Genomic DNA, 23,443 nt, shown 5'->3' with positions numbered 1-23,443 from the left:
TTACACTTGTTTAGCAAAATGCTTTCATGAAACATGGAAAATGAGGCTTAGACATAGCTATGAAGGCTGAGGAGAGAGACAAACCAACATTATGTTGCCCTTAATGTATTATAAAATAAGACTTTTTGAATTTCCTGACAAGTTGAGAAGTGGAAAGTGTAAGTAGAAAGTCACCAGAAGGAAGAGAAAGGAGGCCAACAAACCAAGGAAAGCCAGAATGCTACACCCTGTGATGGCAAATGAGAATGGCTGAAGGAGCATTTATAAACAGGAGTGTTTCATTTCCCACAATAAGCTCTTGGTCATGCAGAGACCTCTTGTTCCCCACCCCACCATTATATCATAACTCCTGATACTTCAGTGACAGTTGAACAAGGGCATGTCCACTTGGGGAATGGATATGTAGTGGTTCTTTCCAAGAGTAAGAAGACCCAAAGAGGCATAGCAGTAGCTCTCCTTGAATAGAGAAAGGATCCATAGAGTGATCCATGATAACCAGAAAATATTTGGAGAAAATACATTCCTTTTTTTTCTAAGTGAAAGTAATGGGACAAAAATTTTGAAATCTATTTATGTCCTACATTTTAAGAAATGCACTCTTTCTGTGTATCTCCCTTCTAGGCTCCTGCATCTACCAATAGTAAATCATTAGCAACCTTATGAAATGTCACAGAGAATGGGTTTTTGTGGTAGAAAGATGAACATTAAAGGAGAAGCTGAGAGCAATCAAACATCCACTTAGGAAGCAGTTTTACCTATGGGAATCTTCATTGGGTGCCTTTGTTTCATTTTGATTACTAGCTTTAGTGTTTCCTGGAGGGCAAAGCCATGATTTCTAGAAGTATGCTTTATCTCCTGAGCACATAATTTCTGAGCCTAGGGGTATCTTATAGACAGTAACTATACTGATTCAGTGGACTTAGACAATTTCACATTTTCTGATTTTTTTTTTGTTGGTTGGATTCCAAAGATTTAGGATAGCTTTTTTTTTTCAGAAACACATAAAACACAGTGTAAAAATAATTTGCATGCTATGACTATCTCATAGGATATCTCTCTTTCAAGATGCTCAGCAAAATTTTTGGCATGAGTCAAATTTACTTGGGGCCTCAGTTACAGAGTAGACACAGTATGTAATACAGAAAGAGCTCATAAAGCTCTGTTGGATAAACAAGTGAGTGACCCGATATTTAAGCAATTAATCAATATTTAAGAATTATGTATATATATTTATTTATATCCAAGCTTCAAGATTGGAAATTTAATTCTTTGTATATAGAAAATAATTGACGTAAGATTTTTTTCCCTGACACACAAACTCTAAGATTTATGCAAGAGTTCTGAAGTGTACTTTTTATCAAACAAAATGGAAGAGTTAGAGGAGTTTTAAAAGTTAGTTAACTCCTTTGAAATTTTTAAGAACTTCAGAGAAAAAACTTTATTAATCAAGAGAAAGATATTACACAATTCCAAATCTTTATAATACAGGCATACCTCGGGGAAATTGTGGGTTCAGTTCTAGACCACTGCAAAAAAGCAAATATCACAATAAAGCAAGTCACACAGATTTGTTGGTTTCTCAGTGCATATAAAAGCTATGTTTACACTATACTGTAGTCTATTAAGTGTGTAATAGCATTGTGTCAAAAAAACAATGTACAGACCTTAATTAAAAATATTACTAAAAAATGCTAACAATCATCTGAGCCTTCAATGAGTTGTAACTTTTTGCTGGTGGAGGGTTTTGCTTTGTTGTTGTTGGTTGCTGAATGATCAGGGTGGTGGTTGGTTTCTGTTTGATAGCATTTTACCCACTGCAGAACTTCTTTCAAAATTGAAGGCAATCCTCTCAAACCCTGCTACTGCTTTATCAACTAAGTTTATGTGCTATTCTAAATTTTTGTTGTCATTTCAACATTGCTCTCTTCACCAAGGGCAAATTTCTTTGCTCTTTAAGAAACCATTTTCTTTGCTCCTTCACTAACTCCTCATCCATTCAATATTTATCATGAGATTTCAGCAATTCAGTCCCATCTTTAGGGTGCACTTCTCATTCTGGTTATCTGGCCAGTTCCACTACACCTGTAGTCACTTTGTCCACTGAAGTCTTGAGCTCCTCAAAGTTCTCCACAGGATTGGAATCAACTTTTTCCAAATTGCTGTTAATATTGCTATTTTGACCTCTTCTCATGAGTCACCAATGTTATTAATGGCATCTAGAATAGGATTCCTTTCCACAAGATTTTAAATATATTTTGCCCGTATCCATCAGAGGAATCACTATCTATGGCAGCTATAACCTTTCAAAGTGTATGTCTTTCTTTCATTTTTATTTTAGGCATGGGATCTCTCTCTGTCACCCAGAGTGGAGTGCAGTGGCATAACCATAGCTCTCTGCAGCCTCAAACTCCTAGATTCAAGTGATCCTCCTTCCTCAGCCTCTCAAGTAGCTGTAACTATAGGCACAGGCCAACACATCTGCCTTTTTTATTATTATTATTATATTCTAAGTTCTGGGGTACATGTGCAGAATGTGCAGTTTTGTTACATAAGTATACATGTGCCATGGTGGCTTGCTGCACCCATCAACCTATCACCTACATTAGGTATTTATCCTAATGCTATTCCACCCACTCCCCCAACCCCCCAACAGGCCCTGGTGTGTGATGCTCCCCTCCCTGTGCCCATGTATTCTCCTTGTTCAACTCCCACTTATGAGTGAGAACATGCAGTGTTTGCTTTTCTGTTCTTGTGATAGTTTGCTGAGAATGATGGTTTCCATCTTCATCCATGTCCCTGCAAAGGACATGAACTCATCCTTTTTTATGGCTGCATAGTATTCCATGGTGTTTATGTGCCACATATTTTTTATCCAGTCTGTCATTAATGGATATTTGGGATGGTTCCAAGTCTTTGTTTTTGTGAATAGTGCTGCAATAAACATATGTGTGCATGTGTCTTTATAGTAGAATGATTTATAATCCTTTGGTATATACCCAGTAACGGGATTGCTGGGTCAAATGGCATTTCTGGTTCTAGACCCTTGAGGAATTGCCACACTGTCTTCCACAATGTTTGAACTAATTTATGCTCCCGCCAATAGTGTAAAAGTGTACCTATTTCTCCACATCCTCTCCAGCATGTGTTGTTTCCTGACTTTTTAATGATCACCATACTAACTGGCATGAGATGGTATCTCATTGTGGTTTTGATTTGCATTTCTCTAATGACCAGCAATGATGAGCATTTTTTCATATGTTTGTTGGCTGCAAAAATGTCTTATTTTGAGAAGTGTCTGTTCATATCCTTTGCTCACTTTTTGATGGGGTTGTTTGTTTTTTTATCTTGTAAATTTGTTTAAGTTCTTTGTAGATTCTGGATGTCAGCCCTTTGTCAGATGGATAGATTGTAAAAATTTTCTCCCATTCTGTAGGTTGCCTGTTCAGTCTGATGATAATTTCTTTTGCTGTGCAGAAGCTCTTTAGTTTAATTAGATCCCATTTGTCAATTTTGGCTTTTGTTGCCATGGCTTCTGGTGTTTTAGACATGAAGCCTTTGCCCATGCTTATGTCCTGAACGGTATTGCCCAGGTTTTCTTCTAGGACTTTAATGGTTTTAGGTCTTACATTTAAGTCTGTAACCCATCTTGAGTTGATTTTTGCATAAGGTGTAAGGAAGGGGTCCAGTTTCAGTTTTCTGCTTATGGCTAGCCAGTTTTCCCAACACCATTTATTAAATAGGGAATCTTTTCCCCATTGCTTGTTTGTGTCAGGTTTGCCAAAGATAAGATGATTGTAGAAGTGTGGCATTATTTCTGAAGCCTCTGTTCTGTTCCATTGGTCTATATATCTGTTTTGGTACCAGTACCATGCTGTTTTGTTTACTGTAGCCTTGTAGAATAGTTTGAAGTCAGGTAGTGTGATGCCTCTAGCTTTGTTCTTTTTTCTTAGGATTGTCTTGGCTATGTGGGCTCCTTTTTGGTTCCATATGAAGTTTAAAGTAACTTTTTCCAATTCTGTGAAGAAAGTCAGTGGTAGCTTGATGGGGATAGCATTGAATCTATAAGTTACTTTGGGCAGTAAGGCCATTTTCACAATATTGATTCTTCCTATCCATGAGCATGGAATGTTTTTCCATTTGTTTGTGTTCTCTCTTATTTCTTTGGGTAGTGGTTTGTAGTTCTCCTTGAAGAGGTCCTTCACATTTCTTATAAAGTGTATTCCTAAGTATTTTATTCTCTTTGAAGCAATTGTGAATGGGAGTTCACTCATGATTTGGCTCTCTGTTTGTTATTGGTGTATAGGAATGCTTGTTAATTTTATAGATTGATTTTGTATCCTGAGACTTTGCTGAAGTTGCTTACCAGTTTAAGGAGATTTGGGGCTGAGAAAATGGGGTTTTCTAAATATACAATAATGTCATCTGTGAACAGAGACAATTTGACTTCCTCTCTTCCTATTCGAATGCCCTTTATTTCTTTCTGTTGCCTGATTGCCCTGGCCAGAACTTCCAATACTATGTCGAATAGGAGTGGGGAGAGAGGGCATCCTTGTTTTGTGCTGGTTTTCAAAGGGAATGCTTCCACTTTTTGCCCATTCAGTATGATATTGGCTGTGGGTTTGTCATAAATAGCTCTTATTATTTTGAGATGCAGTCCATCGATACCTAGTTTATTGAGAGTTTTTAGCATGAAAGGGTGTTGAATTTTTTTATTGTTTTATTATTTTCTTTTTTTGTCTATTTATTTATTTATTTATTATTAATATACTTTAAGTTTTAGGGTACATGTGCACAATGTGCAGGTTAGTTACATATGTATACATGTGCCATGCTGGCATGCTGCACCCACTAACTCGTCATCTAGTATTAGGTATATCTCCCCATGCTATCCCCCGGGTGTTGAATTTTATTGAAGGCCTTTTCTGCATCTATTGAGATAATCATGTGGTTTTTGTCATCGGTTCTGTTTATGTGATGGATTACATTTTATTGATTGGTGTATGTTGAATCAGCCTTGCATCCCAGGGATGAAGCAGAATTGATCATGGTGGATAAGCTTTTTGATGTGCTGCTGGATTTGCTTTGCCAGTATTTTATTGAGGATTTTTGCACCGATGTTCGTCAGGAATATTGGCCTGAAATTTTTTGTGTGTGTGTGTCTCTGCCAGGTTTTGGTATCAGGATGATGCTGGCCTCATAAAATGACTTAGGGGGGATTCCCTCTTTTTCTATTATTTGGAATAGTTTCAGAAGGAATGGTACCAGCTCCTTTTTGTACCTCTGGTAGAATTCAGCTGTGAATCTTTCTGGTCCTGTGCTTTTTTTGGTTAGTAAGCTCTTAATTACTGCCTCAATTTCAGAACTCGTTATTGGTCTATTCAGGGATTCAATTTCTTCTTGGTTTAGTCTTGGGAGAGCGTATGTGTCCAGGAATTTATCCATTTCTTCTAGGTTTTCTAGTTTATTTGCACAGAGGTGTTTATAGTATTCTCTGATGGTAGTTTATATTTCAGTGGGATCTGTGGTGATATCCCCTATATCATTTTTTATTGCTTCTATTTGATTCTTCTCTCTTTTCTTCTTTATTAGTCTGGTTAGTGGTCTTTCTGTTTTGTTGATCTTTTCAAAATACCTGCTCCTGGATTCATTGATTTTTTGAAGGGATTTTGTGTCTCCATCTTCTTCAGTTCTGCTCTGATCTTAGTTATTTCTTGTCTTCTGCTAGCTTTTAAATTTGTTTGCCATTGCTTCTCTAGTTCTTTTAATTTTGATGTTAGGATATCAACTTTAGATTTTTCCTGCTTTCTCTTGTGGGCCTTTAGTGCTATAAATTTCCCTCGACACACTGTTTTAAGTGTGTCCCAGAGATTCTGGTATGCTGTGTCTTCATTCTCATTGGTTTCAAAAAACATCTTTATTTCTGCCTTCATTTTGTTATTTACCCAGTAGTCATTCAGGAGCAGGTTGTTCAGTTTCCACGTAGTTGTGAAGTTTGAGTGAGTTTTTTTAATCCTGAGTTCTAATTTGATTGCACTGTGGTCTGAGAGACTCTTTGTTATGATTCCATTCTTTTCCATTTGCTGAGGAGTGTTTTACTTCCAATTATGTGGTCAAGTTTAGAATAAGTGTGATGAGGTACTGAGAAGAATGTATATTCTGTTGATTTGGGGTGGAGAGTTCTGTAGATGTCTATTAGGTCCGCTTGGTACAGAGCTGAGTTCAAGTCCTGAATATCCTTGTTTATTTTCTGTCTTGTTGATCTGTCTAATATTGACAGTGGGGTGTTCAAGTCTCCCACTATTATTGTGTGGGAGTCAAAATCTCTTTGTAGGTCTCTAAGAGCTTGCTCTATTAATCTGGGTGCTCCTGTATTGGGTGCATATATATTTAGGATAGTTAGCTCTTCTTGCTGCATTGATCCCTTTACCATTATGTAATGCCCTTTTGTCTCTTTTGACCTGTGTTGGTTTAAAGTCTGTTTTATCAGAGATTAGGATTGCAACTCCTGCTTTTTTTTTTTTCTTTCCATTTGCTTGGTAAACATTCCTCCATCCCTTTATTTTGAGCCTTTGTGTGTCTTTGCCTGTGAGATGAGTCTCCTGGATACAGCACACTGATGGGTCTTGACTATTTAATTTGTTTAATTTGCAGGTCTGTGTCTTTTAATTGGGGCATTTAGCCCATTTACATTTAAGGTTAATATTGTTTTGTGTGAATTTGATTCTGCCATTACGATGTTAGCTGGTTGTTTTGCCTGTTAGTTGATGCAGTTTCTTCATAGTGTCGATATTCTTTATGATTTGTTATGTTTTTGCAGCGGCTGGTACTGGTTGTTCCTTTTCACGTTTAGTGCTTCTTTCAGGAGCTCTTGTAAGGCAGGCCTGGTGGTGACAAAATCTCTCAGTATTTGCTTTTCTGTGAAGGATGTTAATTCTCCTTCGATTATGAAGCTTAGTTTGGCTGGATATGAAATTCTTGGTTGCAAATTGTTTTCTTTAAAAATGTTGAATATTGGCCCCATCTCTCTTCTGGCTTGTAGGGTTTCTTCAGAGAGATTCGCTGTTAATCTGATGGGCTTCCCTTTTTGGGTAATCCGACCTTTCTCTCTAGCTGCCCTTAACATTTTTTCTTTCATTTCAACCTTGGTGAATCTGAAGATTATGTGGTTTGGAGTTGTTCTTCTCAAGGAGTAGCTTTGTGGTGTTCTCTGTATTTCCTGAATTTGAATGTTGGCCTGTCTTGCTAGGTTGGGGAAGTTGTCCCGGATAATATCCTGCAGAGTGTTTTCCAACTTGGTTCCATTATACTCATCACTTTCAGGAACACCAATCAAAGGTAGATTTGGTCTTTTCACACAGTGCCATATTTCTTGTAGGTTTTGTTCGTTACTTTTTATTCTTTTTTCTCTAATCTTGTCTTCTCACTTTATTTCATTAAGTTGATCTTCAATCACTGATATCCTTTCTTCCACTTGATCAATTCAGCTATTGGTACTTGCGTATGCTTCACGAAGTTCTTATGCTGTGTTTTTTCACTCCGTCAGGTCATTTATGTTCTTCTCTAAACTGGTTATTCTAGTTAGCAATTCATCTAACCTTTTTTCAAGGTTCTTAGCTTCCTTGCATTGGGTTAGAACATGCTCTTTTAGCTTGAAGGTGTTTGTTATTACCCACCTTCTGAAGCCTACTTCTGTGAATTTTCGAACTCATTCTCTGTCCAGTTTTATTCCATTGCTGGTGAGGAGTTGTGATCCTTTGGAGGAGATGAGGCATTCTGATTTTCAGAATGTTCAGCCTTTTTGTGCTGGTTTCTTCCCGTCTTTGTGGATTTGCCTACCTTTGGTCTTTGATGTTGGTGACCTTCAGATGGGGTCTTTGAGTGGGCATGCTATTCCTTTCTGTTTGTTAGTTTTCCTTCTGACAGTCAGGTCTGTCTGCTGCAGGTCTGCTGGAGTTTGCTGGAGGTCCACTCCAGACCCTCTTTGCCTGGGTATCACCAGCGGAGGCTGCAGAACAGCAAAGATTGCTGCCTGTTCTTTCCTCTGGAAGCTTTGTCCCAGAGGTGCACCTGCCAGATGCCAGCCAGAGCTCTCCTGTATGAGGTGTCTGTCGGTACCTACTGGGAGGTATCTCCCAGTTTGGATACACGGGGTTCAGTGACCCACTTGAGGAGTCAGTCTGACCCTTAGCAGAGATCGAACGCTGTGCTGGGAGGTCCACTGCTCTCTTCAGAGCCATCAGGCAGGGACATTTAATTCTGCTGAAGCTGCACCCACAGCCATCCCTTCTCCCAGGTGCTCTGTCCCAGGGCGATGGGGGGTCTATCTATAAGTCTCTGACTGGGGCTGCTGCCTTTTTTTCAGAGATTCCCTGTCCAGAGAGGAAAAATCTGGCAGTCTGGCCACAGCAACCTTGCTGAGCTCTGGCTTTTTCTCTTATTTTCTTTATTTGGTTAGAGACAAAGTCTCACTATGTTGCTCAGGCTGGTCTCATACTTTTAGCCTCAAGCAGTCCTCCCACCTTAGCCTCCTGAGTATCTAGAATTACAGGTGCAAGCCATCGCACCCAGCTCATAATGTATTTCTTAAATAATGAAACAAGAAAGCTAAAATTATCCCTTGATCCATGGGCTGCAGAATGGATGTTATGTTAGCAGGGATGAGAAGAACATTAATCTCCTTGTGTATCTCCAGCAGAGCTCTTAGGTGAACAGATGCATTGCCAATGAGCAGTAATACTTTGAAAAAAATTTTTTTTCTGATCAGTATGTATCAACATTGGGCTTAAAATATTCAGTAAACCATGCTGTAAACAGATGTGTTGTCATCCAGTCTTTATTGTTCCATTCATAGAGCATTTGTAGGGTGGATTTAGCATAATTCTTAAGGCCCCTAGGATTTTTAGAATGGTAAATGAGCATTGGCTTCCGCTTAAAGTCACCAGCTGCATTATTAGCCCCCAACTAGAGAGTCAGCCTGCGTTTTGAACCTTTGAAACCAGGCATTGACTTAAACCTCTCTATGAAAGTTTTAGATGGAATCTTCATCCAATAAAAGCCTATTTTATCCACTTGAAAATATGTTGTTTGCTGTAGCCACCTTCATCAATGATCTTAGCAAGATCTTCTGGGTAACTTGCTGCAGCTTCTACATCAGCATTTGCTGCTTCATCTTGCATTTTTCTGTTATGGAGATGTCTTCTTTCCTTCAACCTCATGAACTAACCTGTACTAACTTCAAACTTTTCTTCTGCAGTTTACTCACCTCCATAAAACTGCACAGAGTTAGAGTCTTGCTATGGACTAGGCTTTGGCTTAAGGAAATAGTGTGGTTGGTCTGATCTATCCATATCAAGCAAACTTCCTCAATATCAGTAATAAGGCTGTTTTACTTTCTTACCATTCTTGTGTTCACTGGAGTAGCACTTTAAATTTCCTTCAAGCTTTTTTCGTTTGCATTCCAAACTTGGCTAAGTGTTTGATGTAAGAATCCCAGCTTTCAGCCTATGTCAGCTTTCAACATGCTTTCCTCACTAAGCTTAATCATTTAGGTTGGTGCATAAGTAATTGTGGTTTTTGCATTGTTGGAATTTGCTGTTTGATATTGGAATAAATTCTTAATAAATGTTGTTATATATCATTTTAATGTGCATTTCTTGCTTTACTTTTTTGCTAATGACTTATTACTTACTGCTTATTTTACATTTATTTTAGACTATGGAAATGATGTTAGACAAAAAGCAAATTCGAGAGATTTTCTTATTTGAGTTCAAAATGGGTCATAAAGCAGTGGAGACAACTCTCAAGGTCAGCAATGCATTTGGTGCAGAAACTGCTGAAGAATATACAGTGCACTGATGGTTCAAGAAGTTTTGCAAAGGATATGAGAGCCTTGAAGATGAGGAGATAGTGGCCAGCCGTGGGAAGTTGAAAATGACCAATTGAGAGCAATTATCCAAGCTGATCCTCTTATGACTATATGAGAAATTGCTGAAGAACTCAGTATCAACCCTTCTACAGTTGTTTGGCATTTGAAGCAAATTGGAAAGGTGAAAAAGCTCAATAAGTGGGTGCCTCATGAGCTGACTGAAAATAAAAACAAATTGTCATTTTGAAGTGTCACCTTGTCTTATGCTATGCAATAACAACGAATCATTTCATGTCTGGATTGTGAAGTGCAATGAAAAGTTGATTATACATGACAACTGGTGATGACCAGCTCAGTATCTGGACTGAGAAGAAGCTCCAAAGCACTTCCCAAGGCCAAACTTGCACCAAAAAGAGTTCATGGTCACTGTTTGGTGGTCTGCTGCTGGTCTGATCCACTGCAGCTTTCCGAATCCTAGCAAAATCATTTCATCTGAGAAGTATACTCAGCAAATTGATGAGATGCATTGAAAACTGCAATGCCTGCAGCTGGCATTGGTCAACAGAAAGGGCACAATTCTTCTCTGCAACACCCAACTGCATATCACACAACCAACTCTTCAAGAGTTGAATGAATTGGGCCACCAGCTTTTGCCTCATCTGTTATATTCTCCTGACTTCTTGCCAACTGACTACCCTTCTTCAAGCATCTTGATGACTTTTTGCAGTTTGCAGGGAAAACACTTCCACAATGAGTAGGATGCAGAAAATGCTTTCCAAGACTTCATCGAATCCCAAAGCACAGATTTTTATGCTACAGGAATAAAGAAACTTATTTCTCATTGGCAAAAATGTGTTGAATGTAATGGTTCCTATTTTCATTAATAAAGATGTGTTTGAGCCTAGTTATAATGACTTAAAGTTCACAGTCCAAAACTGCAATTACTTTTGCACCATTGCTTTTGATTTAAAGTGAAAGAACACTTGAACACTTAGAGGCCATTGTAAGGTTATTAACTGGTCTAATATCTCAAGGAATAAGACGGTTCAAAAAGAGGAAGAGAGTGAGGGGAAGTGCCAGTCTGTGGAGCAGCCAGAACACACACTACGTTTATCAGTTAAGTTCACCATCTTACATAGGTATGGTTTCTGGCACTCCAAAACCATTACAATAGTAACATAAAAGATCACTGATCACAGATCACCATAACAGATAAAATAATAATGGAAAAGTTTGAAATATTATGAGAATTACCAAAATGTGACACAGAGACACAAAGGGAGCACATGCTGTTGGAAAATTCACACCAGTAGACTTGCTTGATGCAGGGTTGCTACAAACCTTTAATTGTGAAAAGCACAATATTTGCAAATTGCAATAAAGCTAAGCACAGTAAAATGAGGTAGGCCTGCAGATGCTTGCATTTAAAGGAAACCAAAAACATTTCACCCCCAATATACTTACCTGACATAGTTTTAGATGGCTACTCAGAGGGCCTGCAGACAGGAATAACCTTACAAAGCTGCCTATTGTAGAGGAGATTTGCACCTGTAGAAAAAATTGCATTGATAACATAAAACACTCAGGCTTTCTCTGAACCCATCTTCTTGTCTGTATCTAGGAAAGATTAACTCAATCATAGGCTCCCATCTATGCTTTCAGGGGGCAGCTCCAACATTTCCTGAGATATTTTCATCAGCAGAACAGAACAGCCTTTGCTTGAAATACTTTCCTTCCTTCACTCCTCTATAATCTATAATGCCACCTCCCTCAGGGTTCAGAGAAACTTGGCCCCACTTCACTGTTCTTTGGGCCCATTGATTTCCCCTGAAAATCATTTACTCCTACAACCCCCATCCCCCATATCTCCAATAAAAATGATATTTGCACATCAACTATCTTGCCTTTCTTTTTTTATACTTTCTATTACTCCTGTGAACACATGTGCATGGTAATAAATTTGTATGTCTTTCTTCCTGTTTCCCAACACATTGAATGTCCGATCCAACACTTGACCCATTTGCCCTTTAATCAATTTCTTCCTCTGTTCTAGCTCATGGAGCTGATTCCCATAAACTATGCTTTCCACCCTTTCCTGTCACTGGTTTCCAACTCTGGACAATGAGAGAAACACTTGAAATAAGACGGCAGGAAGAAGGGAGAAGCTAGGGTGTTTCCTGCCCTTTCTGTCTGTCTCAAATAGCATCATCTATACTAGCTACATCTCTTCTTTCACTCTGCCTTCCCCAGACAGGCCCATTGTGCTCCCAGCTTCCACCAGGTGACTCTGGCCCTGGTCTCTGTTAATACCCCCAGTTTCTTTTCATCACCAATTTAGAAATGTTTCCATCTTTTTTCAATTGCTAATCTGTGGATTGCTTCACTACTCCTGGGTAGCTTCTCAGCAACTCTATCATCTGTGTACCAATTCCTGGTACCAATTTTTTTCTGTTTTTAATACTAATAGTGGTTTGTCTTTTTCTGGTTGGGTCCTGACTGATAAAGTGTCCTATGAAAGTACTGGTGATATGAGTAAAAAAGGAAAATTTTTCAATTTAATATTGGGAATATTTAAAAATATTTATATATGCTCTCCTTCATATATGAAAATAAACAACACAAATATAGGACATCTTCTTTTCTTTTCTTTAGAAGAGATGTATTAAGTTAGCTTAATTTTCACATCATTACCTTGTAACCAATAGTTCAGGATCCTGAGGTAGCTGGCTATAGTTAGTGATGTAGTCTGTGGGCATGAATGGAATGGAGTTAAGTGGATGATATGGAAATCAAAAGTATTACCTCAAGCCTACCAACAACATGTTTGAATCAAATGAACTGATTAACTACAAAGGCTCCAATAAGACATATTGTAGTAGTATACATTTGACAGTAAATGGCTGAGGATCAACTTATAGAGCAATCACATATTTTTAAATCACAGTGTAAAATCTCATTCAATTAGAAGAGCTGTTTAACTTATTATGTCATGTAGCACATCAGCTAACTTTTATTTTGCTCCCTCTCGCTTGATTCAGCAAGACTTTAAACAAACACACAAACCAGAAGAAACTCAACTAGCATTTGATTTGCTATACAAAATATTCACTAGGTGTTGGAAAATACTTATATACATGTGGTTCTTAATCTTGCCACTATATGGCAAAAACACTGAAAGGTAATAACTTTAGTTGAAAAAGGGGTTATTGGAGGGTTTTTTCATATTTAGACTTTAATTTTTAAACAAACGTGCAGAGGACTGTAAGTTGTCAGGAATCTCTATTTACATATTATGTAAATGTTTTCAGTATAACTGGATGATGTAGGGAATTTTAAATTTCCCCCCCAAAGTTTTGATAATTTGAGTCTATACAACAAACTGATAAGAGGTGAATTTAAAGGAAAAGGGCCATACATATTTTATTACATGCATGTGTGTTCACAGGAGTCATACAAAATAGAAAAACTCAAAGAAATGCAATATGGTTGATGTTTTTATACCATCTTGAGGTTACTGAAAGAAAGAAATGGGGACTCAGAACATGACAGGTTATGGTGATCAGACAAGTTTTGGGAAGGAGAGAAGGGGAAGGGTCTGATTAGCAAAGCAGTCTTGTTATGCAGATGAAATCTCACAGGTAGCAGTCCTCAGAAAGAATAGATGGTAGCCAGTGGTAACTGTTCTTGTCAGGCATTTAAAGGTGTCATACTGTCAGTGAAAAGGTGTCATACTCTCAGTTAATCTTTTCTAGGTCCAGACACCTGCAGGTTGGGGGGATGTTCAGATACAGCCTGTTTGCATCTGCTGTTTACTTCACTTCATTTCCTCTGCAGAGGCAAATATCCTTTACAAACATCAACTTTTCAGCTATTCTTGTATTTCCAGCTCTCCTGAATAGTCATATTAAAATATATGCAAGATGTATATTTTGGGGTTAAATATTTTGATTTCATCTCCCTTCTGAAACTTTACTTTTGGAAAAATTCATATGTTAAAAGCCAAGAGGATAGCTTTGGAGAGATTTGGGTTAGAGGTTTTAGGTAAGAGATTAAGATAAAGGGGAAGAAAACATGAAATTAGTAGAAAGAGCAAATTTAAATATATTACCTCATGTCTTCTTGAATCATTCTCTTAGTACTGAAAATAGGTCTATTTTGTTAAACAGTTGAATCTTATTTCAGAAGGTGCTGTTATAGACAGGTTCTCATCAAAGTTAGGATTCCATATATGATGCAGGCAAACAGGTCTTTAATATGAGGCATTTCTACGGAAACAGAAAAAAAGCAAAGTTTAATATCTGGAGTAGTCTATGAACTACTCTATAAAAACTATTCTAGAGTGTCTGAAGCATCTTCAGTTGAAGTGGCAATCTGACAGAGTTTTCTGGATTGTAGTTTGAATTAGATATTCAAGTGAACTTTCTGAGTTGTCCATACAGCAACAGGCATTAAGACTTGTTATATATGAGTTGCTGTAGTGATTTATCCCAAAGTTTACAAGTTGCCTAGCCTCAGTTTGCAGTGCTTCAAGAGGAGAAGTTTTAATTTCTAGTGATTTTAAGTGAGAATGGTGGGAGAAAATTAGAAATGTTAGTCTAAAGAGCCACAGACAGATATTTGAGGAACTGAAGTTAAGCATGTAGTCCAGATTGCAGGTAAACAGCAAAATCTCAAGCATTGCTCAGGATTAGAATTTAATAACAAATGTACTATAGGTTTTCTTCTGAAACATAATTTTGCTCTCTCTAGTCCCCTGCTTCTACTAAAAACAAATCATAATAAGACAAATTTATTTGTTAAATGTTTTGGTCTTAAACTTGGTCTGATTTTTGCACAAAGTACAGCAAGAATAGTAAGTGGCCATATAGCCTCTTTTTAACTTGGCTTAATGGGAACTTTTCATAAGAGGTTTCAGATTAGATTTTTAAAAACCTCTGAAGGTTTAGGAGCTAACCTAAAGACTATGTCTGTAATATCTCTACAAATTGGGTGAGTAATTCTCTTCTCAAGGACCCCAAAATATTTTGAGGTTCCTAAGCCTATTAGAAAGTGACATTTTTTTTACTTACCACAAGATCAGGAACTCTGTAAGGAAACTGTAAACAAGGTACCAGACCAGTCCTTTTCCATATCTATTGGCTTTAAAGTCAACCTCAATTTCTTAAAGCAGTGTGGTCATATCTGAATATGACATGCCAGTCAAAGCTGTAGTAAAATAACTATCATTTCTAATTGTGTCCTGACACAAAAAAAATCTGATTTTTATTGAACTTCTACAAATGACTATATTGCCATAAAATAAGAACACTCAAAAATAATTTTCAAATTCTGGAGAACTCAGATAGAAAGAAAGGTAAATGTTTCCATTTTTCTTATAAAAGTATACTTTATTCAATTCTATAAGCTATAAATAACCTAAAATAATAAAGTTTTCTTAACTCTGGAAAACAAAACATAAAAAGAAGCAATAATATTTCAAACAAAAAGTCATAAAAATTATTTTAGTTCTCTATCAGTTTTCTACCAATTACTGTTCTGCTTATGAAACTCATAAAAACTATTTTATATATCCAATTTTTTTCCATTGGAGTTTTTATCTAGTCAAGTTGAATAATTTCAAAGTTATAAGCAGAGGTCTGTATTTGAGAGTATCTATCAGGGTTGTTTATCCTTTCCATGAATCTCCTTGAAGACACAACACTGTAGAATTTGCAAAGTGCTTTTAGAAAAATAGCTTTCAAATAAAGCTATTTAATGTGGTCAACAAAACTTAAAATGGTCACAGTTAAAGATACAATTGACAACACACAAAAGAAACTATCATCAGAGTGAACAGGCAACCTACAAAATTGGAGAAAATTTTTGCAACCTACTCATCTGACAAAGGGCTAATATCCAGAATCTACAATGAACTCAAACAAATGTACGAGAAAAAAACAAACCACCCCATCAAAAAGTGGGCAAAGGACATGAACAGACACTTCTCAAAAGAAGACATTTATGCAGCCAAAAAACACATGAAGAGATGCTCACCATCACTGGCTATCAGAGAAATGCAAATCAAAACCACAATGAGATACCATCTCACACCAGTTAGAATGGTGATCATTAAAAAGTCAGGAAACAACAGGTGCTGGAGAGGATGTGGAGAAATAGGAACACTTTTACACTGTTGGTGGGACTGTAAACTAGTTCAACCATTGTGGAAGTCAGTGTGGTGATTCCTCAGGGATCTAGAACTAGAAATACCATTTGACCCAGCCATCCCATTACTGGGTATATACCCAAAGGACTATAAATCATGCTGCTATAAAGACATGTGCACACGTATGTTTATTGCGGCACTATTCACAATAGCAAAGACTTGGAACCAACCCAAATGTCCAACAATGATAGACTGGACAAACCACATTTCTATCTGGCCATATTCTCTATGGTCTCAGCTTCTTAGCTGATGTTCTGCAAGCAAAGGCCAAAAATCTCATGTGTCTCATTACCAGAAGCAGTTGGTAAGACAGAAAACCAAGAGTTGGCCATGGAAGGGAAAGGAATCAATAATGAGTGGGTATCCTAAAAAGTCAATAGTTGTACAAATATCAAACCAATTTTTATAAATGTTTCTTCTCCAGGGTTAAAGGACTTTTATCTCTAAGGGACTAGTTCCCTTTCCAGGAACTGAACACCAGGGCATGGTGGTGAATGCATGGAATTATAATTCCTTGAGTAGAAGACAATATGGCCTTCATTGCAAATCCCACAGTGGATCCAAAGCAGGGAGTTCGAGTGTATGAATAATTTTGCTTTCTTTTAAATCTGATTGCTGTTTTCTTTTAAAAACAATCTGTCAAGGGAGTTTCTAAGGCCATATTTATTTTTTAAGTCTTTTCTTAGGTACCATTAACATGGCTGTTTAAGACAAGAGTGCTCTAAAAAACTTTCCTTTAAATATAGACAATTCATTCATTTACTAAGTGAACTAGTTCACATATATTTTTGTCCTGTTAATCCAATTTGGGGAAAGAAAAAAGACAAGGCTCTTACCACACTCATTTGACCTGGGGTCCTAGGCAGAGATCTGGGAGAACTGACTTGGTAAAAAAAATTCTTATTTTCTTTGTTGGCTTTGTGTCAGTTGTCCCAAGATACCATCTGTAGGCTCCAGAATAAAGTTTCCTACAGTGGGTAATATTAACTAGTAAATTTGTTAACCTATTCACTGCATCAAAACTGTAGGGAAGTTTAAATTTTCCCCCTGAAGAGTGAATAATTTGAGTCTGTAAAACAAACTGATAATAGACAGATTAAAGGGGAAAAAAGGCATATGAATTTGATTACATGTACTTGTGTGCACGGGAATTATATGAAGTATAAAAACTTAAAGAAAGGTAACATAGTTGATGCTTTTATATCATCTTGAAATTATAGAAAGAACAGGGACTTGGAATGTGACAGATTATGGGGGCAAAATGGGTTATGAAAGGGAGAGAAAAGAAAGACTTGGCTAGCAAAGGTGGTCTTACCATGCAGTGAAAACCTTGAAGGTAGAAGCCATCAGAGAGAATAGATGCTAAATGTTTTTGTCAGACCTTTAAAGGCATCAGACTCTCAGTAAATCTTTCCTAGATTCAGACAAGGGGTGGTGTGGTTCAGAGAGTGCCTGTTTGCATCTGTTGCACACTTCACTTTATTTCTTCTACAGATGCAAATCTCCACAAAAGTCAGCTTTTCAATTATTCTTGCATTTCTGTCTTCACTGAAATGCCATCTTGAAATACATCAAAGAAGTATGTTATAGGGTTTAATATTTTGGTTTCCTACAGTGGGTAATATTAACTAGTAAATAGGAGAGATATTCAGTAAAAATATTAAGTATATGACTATTCAATTAGAAACAGGTGCCCTTCCTAAATCCAAACGTTCAGAGAAAGTAGTAGGAAGAATATCAGATCATAGTCAGAAGACCTGGGTTTGAGTCTTAATTCTGCTTTATTAGTTACATGAGTTGGGCAAAACCTTTTGGAATAGTACCAGTGTCACCAAGACAACAGGATGGTTATAGAAAGGCAGAAAAACAATGTAAACAAACATTTTATAAGCATAAATAATAATAGTTATTCTTCTATATACATTCAGTGTCTCTAAGCAGATCCAAAGATTTGCCAAGTTTTAATGAGATGGAATGTGGGTTGTTTTATCTTAATTTACTTGTAATATGCCTAAAAGTAGATGTATTGAAGCTTAAGGATTTATCCATCATATTCTTTTGTATTCTGAGGATCACCCTTTATGAGAACGAATGGAATACATGAATATGTCTACTTTCATTACCTTAGTCTATTTAGACCATTTTAAAATAATTATGAAAGTGACTTTGCAAGAAGAGCATAATGAATTTCACATCCGGGAGATAATCCACTGTGATGAAAAATTATCAAAATCAGAAAACCATGTTTATTTTCTCCCTGTGACAATGTGAGAATTGTTAAGTGAGAATATTTCTTCTTTTACTTCTTTGTATTTGTTTCTATTCTTTGGTAAACATAATAATGTTGAGGAAATATTTTGATAATTTATTGGGTACATTATTTATTTCTTATTTTGGAAGCCTTGGAGCTGAATTCAGGCTTCTCTAAATGGCATATATATTTAACTTTATAATTGCGAAATGTTCCCACTTTTAAACAGTATATTGTAAATCTGAAAATATGGTTTATACTTCTTTCAATATACTTTCAACAAAAACATTAGATTTCCTGCCTTGCTGGTGAGTATATTTAAATATTTCATAAGTTTTCACAAGCACTCTTGAAAAATGCTCTACTTTTTTATAATAATATTGATAATTTTGTTAATATTGCTAGCATACAAATTGAGTTATACTTTTAGTAAAGTAAAATAGGTACAGTTGGAATTATCCTTATTTCTAAATGCTACTTATTTTTTAACAGTATTCATGCATATGTTTTCAAAAGCTAAATGACACAAAAAAGCTTAAAACCAAAACCATTTCCTCATTTTGTCGGTGGGGGGGTGATCAGGAGTGGTGGGTTTTCCTAGTGGGGACCACTTTGAATATTCACATTTCTAAGCCATATACTAATGCTCTAATTTCTAATATCTCCATTCTATACATTGTTTGTTGTCTTCCAGTGTGCAACTTGAGGATTTTGTTTCTTTGTATTATTATAATGCCTTTGCATCTTTCCCTAGTATCTTGATTTTTGATTAATCGAATTTTTGCACTGTTGATTGGGACTATGCAAATATTGTTAACTGCTGAGCCAAACAGTATATTATTTTTATTAAATATTATTCTTTACATACTTTTTTCTGGGCATTTACCTCTTTTTTGCATTCCTATTTTTTGTGTACTCAATTTTAATTTTATTTGTACATTTTCCATTAGCTTCTTTAATACAGTTTTCTATGGGGTTTAACCAATTATCAGTCAGAGTTGTTCATTAGGCCATGCTCCCGGATTCCTTCTGTACTGGTCTAGACCAGTTGCTCTCTATACCTGTTCTACACCTTTGCTTGGCTTTTCATGTTCTTGGGAATTCCCTTTGCTTTGCTCTTATATTGAGTCCCTAGTTTCCTGGATTCCATTATAACTCTTTCTTGGTTTTATCTCTAGATCTCCAGTAGCTTCCACTGAAAAGGTAAGGAGAGGTAACTGTTTAGAGGTACTTCGTGCCCAAAAGTATTTTTATTTTATCTTTGCATTTGATTAACGGTTTGTCTGTAAAAATTTGGGCTAAATACCATTTCCTGTCAGAGTTTTCTTTATCCCTAGTGCTGTGAAATTTCAGAATAGGCTGTGATATCGTTTTTTTTCTACTGACGCTAAAAATGTTCTTTCAATTTGTAGACATGGATCCTTTAGCACAGGGTAATTTCTTGTATAATTTTTTGATCATTTTTCTACATTTCTGATAATGTATTTTCTTTCAGGAGCTCCTGTTAGGCAACTGTTAAATCTCTTGAAAACTTCTCTTAATTTTTGCAGGCTTTTGTTTCTGATTTTTTTTCCATTTCTTTGTTTTTATTCTGCTTTTTTGTGAGATTTTCTCAAAATGGTCTAAGCCTTTGTCTTCTAATCCTTCTATTGAGTTTTAAATGTACTTCATCTATTTAAAAAATATTTTGTTTTGAATAACGTCCCGTTTTTGCTGCATAGATGTAATATTTAATGTTTTGGGAAGTTCATTTCAATTTTTGACAAATTTCTCCTGTTCACTCTATTGTTTCAATTGTCTCATATTTCCACATTTTTTGTTAATTTTTGTGTCTGTCTCATTCAGGCTTTTTCCTCAAATGTTTGTTATATTTGGGTGTCTGTGAGTGAGCACCGAGAAGCCAGATGGAGATTGTGTGCATGGGAAAAGCTGTGTACTAGGACCTTCATGAAAGTGATGTTAACGAAATTTGACAAATTTTATCCTACTGGAAATTATCGAATGTCAGTATCTATGTTTCTTTCTTTGAGATTTTTTGGTTTCTTCAGAAAATGCTTCTCCATTCTTCTGTTTTAGGGTCAGTCTGGCTACGGAAGGTGGGTGGTAGGGTCTCAGCAATAAGTGTGTAGTTATCTATTGATAACTTGTGTTTTTAGGCCTGAGCCTTGCACCTGTCTCAGCTATGCTTAGTATCCGAGGCTGTCACCTATTTTCAATTCATCCAAGAAGAACCTGCCAGGTCTCCTTTGTACAGGGAAGAAGTGACTACCTGCTTAGGTGGATCAGGCAGAGAACTGGGAAACCTTTGAGATTATTTCTGCTCCTTTTACCTCTGTATCTTACTCTCCCCTGTGGTATCTAACATTCCCATCAACTTTGCCTTTTATAGGTTCCGAATGGTCACTGGTGTGCCTCTTTCTTCAGGCACTTGATTTTCACCTCCCTGTGCTCTTCCACTGAAGTTCTCTCTTAGTTCTTCATCTTCCAAAATTTCCTGACATTTCATGTTGACTCCTCTCCTATTCACTCACCCTTGAGGGTTTACATATGTTTTAGTCATTTATTTTCATCTTTGTGCTGTGAGGGTGAGAAAGATGGATGTTTACTAATTCCACAGAAAGTCTACTTCTATATTTATAAAACTCCAATTTTAAATCTTTCAGCACAAAAAGGGAGATAATCTCCTCAAACACAAGAATATCTTTTAAAAACTACATTTTAAGCTTCTCTCCTAGCTCAAAAATATTTTAAACATGCACATGAGAACATCTTTATTTTAAAATGTGGCTTGCTAGCTTATCCTGAGGTGTTGAAATAAGGCTATGGGTCAAAACATACTAATGGAAGTTGGTAACCAATGATTGTAGCCATAGTTTACATTTAAAAAAGTATGGATCACTAAAGCATTGATTTTAAAAAGTCAAATTGTTTTCAGCACAGGTTGTAGCTTCTTCTTTAACAGATAAAATATTGCATGAACTTTAGTCTTCTGATGTCAAAATCAGTGTTAAATTGCTCCAACTTAGTTTAATAACAGCATTTAGTCTTGGGTGATTTTATCTAGCTCTCACCGTGAATTGGCCTCCTGAGCCTCTGACTTTGTTTCTTTCGGTCTTATCATTCAGTTTAGATAGTACAAAGACTTCATCCCAGTGTTGAAGTGTGAAGGTGTGAGACAAAGATCAAATTACCTGTACAAGAAAGAGAAATGGATGACTTATCATGTTTTCACATTCTTAAGATTTCTAGGTGAAACTTCCTACCCATAAATGTCAGTTAAATAAATGTCTGAAACTGCATGACTTTCTTTTGCTAAAAATGACATTAGAATTGCTATGACTTATTTTGCCTGTAGGACTAAATTACAGACAAAGCCCCAGAATTTTTCTGCTATTACTTTTATACTTTTAGAAGTGAGATTTATTTAATTAAAATTATTGGAAAAGGTTCACAAAGACAGTAGCCATATAAATAGTGAAGATGTTATAAATAATCTCTGTTATAAAGATTTTATTTCAGAAATTAATATTCAATTTTTTAAGTGGCTTTCTCTCCTTGCCATGAAGACATGGCTTATATAATTTTCTGTGATGAGTTTTAAGGCAACGTTTAAAAAAAAAAAGAGGTAACAGTCATATATTGTTGCTTCTCTGACAACTCATTTCATAGCAAGTGAAGGCCAGTACATCTTAGCAGATAAGAAATACACATGTAAAAGAAAAACCACATTTAAAAAATTTAAAAACCAAATCCTACATTTATAGTTATAAAGATGAACTCTCAGGGTACATGTTTTGTACAATCTGTATCTCTGTCTGCAAATATTTTCAACCCTATCAGAGAAGTGAATACTGCTAATTTAATACAAGAAAACACTTGCCGTGATTGGGGTCTGAAATATCTACTTCAATTCTTCAAATGCATTGCATGTGTGCTCATTACACCAAGAATGAGAGGGAGCATATCTAGGTGAACCCCACACCTTGACTCACATCACCCCAAGATTTTGCCATGGGATAATCTTGAGACCATGTCCGAAACACAGATGTTTTATTTTCCTGGGTCTCTCACTGATGAATCATAATCACTAAGGAAATGATACACTGTTCTTGATATTAAATTGCATTCAGTAGTCTCAGAGTTTGTAAATCACAGAATCTGCTGTTCCACAGTGTCTGATTGATAAGTTCAGATCTTGGCATAGTGGGCTGTGCTCTAGCAAGGTTTACCTGCTATTCAAACCTATCACGAAAGCTGAAAGTACTGACTCACATGCCTAAGGCCCAAAATAAATTAGGACAGGCCCACAAAAGGGTGAGACAGCAAAACTAATGAGGAGAAGGCAGGGAGCCCACAAAAAAGGGTAATATACTCTACTTCCCCTTCATACTCTCTTTTGATTAGTTTTTTTATCGGGCTCTTGGGAGCAAATCCTGGAGTGTATGTGCAACTGGAGGATGCTTGTGCTCTGCAGTCCAGCGTTATGGGAGCAGTAGCTGGGGATTGTTAAATGTGGATGGGAATAATACAAACTTTGCAATCTGTATAAAAACTTTGTAAGTCTACAGAGTTTTGAAGACTCTGTACAGTATTATTTCAGCAGGAGTGCATGATTATAGCCTAGAAATCTAAGTTAGACTAAATAACTTCTGAAGTTAAGGTTAGCAGTTTGAATTTGTGGTTTGTTTTTTCCTCAACATCTATCTTAAAGGTAATCCAGTTGGTATTTTTGAATGGGTTTTCTATAAGACATAATTTCTTCATCTAATTGGATAATGTAAACAAAGGTGCAAACATTATGGCTTTCTCAAAATTTCTAACAATTTTAAGTTTGTATCAATTATATAACTTTTGAATGAAAATAATGCATCTGCAGATGGTGCTGAATTGCATGAAATTAATTACTTCATATACAAGTTTTCAGTAATTAACTCCAGTGAGGTCTGTAAAAATCCATTGTGAGCAGAATTACATGCTTCTTAGCCTCTTCTCTTCTAATCTGAAAATTGTTTTTTGTTTTTTGTTTTTTTGTTTTTTTACTTTAGAGAACAGGTTAAAGTGACATGGAATAGTAAAGGTCATTTAAGGGAAATGTATTATGCCCTTGGGATGTAAAAGAACC

General features: G+C 36.4%; 1 long non-coding RNA gene across 1 annotated transcript; it reads right to left on the bottom strand.

The window, feature by feature from the left end:
- Positions 1–1,489: 1,489 nt before the first annotated feature.
- LOC129534576 (uncharacterized) lies at positions 1,490–21,514 on the bottom strand. The gene is made up of 5 exons (XR_008681216.1): positions 21,393–21,514; positions 13,974–14,130; positions 12,557–12,611; positions 11,330–11,413; positions 1,490–1,526 (listed from the first exon to the last, which is right to left on the bottom strand). It is a non-coding gene; the product is annotated as an uncharacterized lncRNA (long non-coding RNA).
- Between the last annotated feature and the right edge of the window lie 1,929 nt (positions 21,515–23,443).

The sequence above is a fragment of the Gorilla gorilla genome, chromosome 5 (genome assembly GCF_029281585.2).
Source record: "Gorilla gorilla gorilla isolate KB3781 chromosome 5, NHGRI_mGorGor1-v2.1_pri, whole genome shotgun sequence".
Classification (NCBI taxonomy): Eukaryota; Metazoa; Chordata; class Mammalia; order Primates; family Hominidae; genus Gorilla; species Gorilla gorilla.
The sequence above is the reverse complement of the archived record's forward strand: the minus strand, read 5'-3'. Positions and strand labels throughout refer to the sequence as shown.